This window comes from Rattus norvegicus, chromosome 2 (assembly GCF_036323735.1).
Source record: "Rattus norvegicus strain BN/NHsdMcwi chromosome 2, GRCr8, whole genome shotgun sequence".
In the NCBI taxonomy this organism is placed as follows: domain Eukaryota; kingdom Metazoa; phylum Chordata; class Mammalia; order Rodentia; family Muridae; genus Rattus; species Rattus norvegicus.
Genome location: NC_086020.1, coordinates 59,722,709 through 59,726,011, shown reverse-complemented (window position 1 = coordinate 59,726,011; position 3,303 = coordinate 59,722,709).

Genomic DNA, 3,303 nt, shown 5'->3' with positions numbered 1-3,303 from the left:
TGTATCAGCAATGAATAGGTAGAATTTGAATAAGAAAATACTCCTATATACATTAATATATCCCTAAATACTGAAATAAGTATACATTTAACATAACATGTATGAGATCTACATGTAGAAAATTATAAAATTCTAGTGAAGGGCTGGAGAGATTGGCTCCGTGGATAAGAGTACTTGCTGTTCATGCAACAAGGTTCAATCCCCAGCATCCATATCAGACAGCTCACAACCACCCACATCTCCAGTTCCAGGAGATCTGATACCCTCTCTTGGTCTCTGCACGCATAGGCACATACATGGTCCACAGACATACATATGGGGCACACACACGTACATATAAAATGAAAATGAATGGAGGCTGGAGAATTGGCTCATTGGTTAAAAGCACCTGCTGTTCTTCTGAAGACCCAAGATTGTTCTTAGCACCAACCAGACAGTGCATAACCACCTCTAACTCCAGCTCCAGGGCATTCAACAACCTCTTCTGGTCTCCATAGCCATGCCACCCTAGTACTCCTGGCATTCACACAAACAGAGAACACACATGCTCACACACACACACACACACACACACACACACACACACAGAGAGAGAGAGAGAGAGAGAGAGAGAGAGAGAGAGAGAGAGAGAAAGAGAGAGCACACAAGCAAATAAATAAAAGTAAAAAAACTGAAAAAAATAAATAAGAAAGAAAAACCCTGAAGAAAATGACTGAAGAGGAACTAAGTAAGCGGAAAGCTCATCTGTGATCACAAGACACAAAACTGTCAAGATGTTGGATCTCTCCGACTAGCACTCCACAAACAACATGAGCAAACCCCATCAAGTTTTTGTCCTGAACATCAATACGCTGATTCTAAAGTTTCTGTGTAGAATCACAAGATCTACCCACAGTAGAATCAAAATACTTCTCCAATATTACAGTACAACATTGATACAGTTGGCATAATATTACAGTACATCGGTACAGTTAATACAAAACTGAGGCTGGCGAGCACCCCAAAGGCTACCACCACCCCACTTTATCATTTAGTATAAAAATCTTGCACTCAAAATAGTGTAATGTTGACAAAGCAATAAATAGAGCAAAGTACCCAGAATAAACCCACACAAAGGCAGAATTTTTTTCTTTGACAAAGGAAAAATCCAGTACAATGGAGTGGTGCATCACCTGGGCATTGCCATGAAATAGGCATCTTATGTTCTTCATTACAATAATCACAGCAGATCATAGTACTGATATAAAACTCAGAACTATAGAACTCCTGTAACACTGGGGAACTCCCATGTGGTCTTAAATATAGTGATACATTTTAGACTATCAGGAGTCATGATCATAGTCGATAAACTGCACCGCATTGAAAAAGATCTGCTTCACAAAGACATTCTGAAGAGAAAAGGAGCAAATAAGAGAAAAACCATACAAGACACACGGATGAAGGACCAGCATCCCAAATGTACGAAGGACTCTAAACACAACAAGGAATCAGCTAACCGTGGGCAAAGGTATAAATAAATACCTATTCTCTACCATATGTCATTAAGGAATTGCCAGTGGGAACCACAGGACACACTCCTCTCAGAAACACTGGTTACAATACAAAAGCTGAACAATGTGAGCAGAGGAACTTTCAGTCCTCACTAGCATAAATACCACATGGCTCAGCCACCAGGTGTAATTCCCCAAATTAATCTGTGAGCCACACCTGCCCAGGAACCAGGTAACTTCCTGGAATGCTGGGAATTGTAGTTCTTGGGAAATAACAATGCCACATAGGAAAGTTCAGTGGCCTACAAGTTTGGTCTCATGAGCCCCTGCAATGCATGGCTGAGGCCTTTCCAGCTGGAACATTCCAGAGAAACAGTCCTGACCAAAGTCCATCTCTCAGTCAGTATTTAATATCTAATAAGTGCTTGCTATAAATTTGGCCCAAAATGGTAGAGCTGTTTGTTTTTTTCTGGTGAGTAGCAGGGTTGATGCAGGGAAGGTAGTTTTCTCGTGAAGCTAAATATATTCTTACCAGACTACTCAGCAATCACCCCAATGTGAAACAAAAGAGTTAGAAAGTTATCTCCCCGCCAAATCTGCACACAAGAACGTGGCTGCTTGCTCTCTTTGTTGTCTCCAAAATTTGGAAGGCTCCAAGATGTCTTTCAGTAGGTGAATAAATATTAATCTAGACAATGGATTGCCCTGCTAACACAGGACTGGAGCCTTAGCCCCTCAGAAGTCTGAGGCAGGAGGATCTCCAAGGCCCGCCTCTTGCAGTGTAATAGGGCCCTGTCTCAAAAATAAAAGTTAAAAAAGCCCTTGACTTCCATGTAATGGGTTCAATTCCCCATACACACACACACACACACACACACACACACACACACACACACACACACACACACACAGAGGGTGGAAGAAGGACAAATAGGAGGAGGAGGAGGGAGAAACATAAATGCATATTCTGACGTGATGGCCAATATGACAAGGTTGTATGATGAATGTGTGCTTCCAACGACATGACATTTTGAACAAAGCAAAACTATGGAGATAGTCAGGTGATGGATTGTTACCAGGGGTAAGGAAGGAGAGAGGCATGAACAGGCAGAGCACAGAGGGGTTTTCCTCCACCAAAACTAGTCTACATGACATCATAATGCTGTTTACATGTCAATCAATATACACTCAACATACCACCCGAAGACAGTACAAGGGGGATACTGAAGTGTACACTATGGACTTAGAAAGCTGTAGTGAATGTAGCATCCCTGGAAAGGATGTGGATAGTGTGGGAGGTTGTGTGTGTAAGGCAGGAAGATGTGGCAAATCTCTGTATAAAATTTCACTTAATATTTCTCTAAACCTAAAACTGGACTGAAACACTATTTTGTTTTTAAAAAAAACTGGAAAAACATTCTTTTTCTTTCAATTTTTGATGATTCGTTTTCACACACATATACAGTTCATCATAATAATATCCCAGCACTGTCCCTTATCCTTCCCCCTCTCCTGCTTACAGTGATTTAGTCTAAAGAGTTAGGAAAACTCCAACACAAGAAGGATAAAAACACCAAGGGAACTCAGGAAATGAGTAATTTCATGCCAGCCAAAATCACACACACACACACACACACACACACACACACACACACACACACACACACAACCAGTAACATCAAAATAACCGGAAATAACAATCACCGGTCCTTAATAGCTCTCAACATCAATGGAATGTGTTCATTCAAAAAAAAAAAGGGCTCCTGGTCCCACAAAAAACTTCCATTTCTTTCCAGAAGGTGGCATCTGTGTA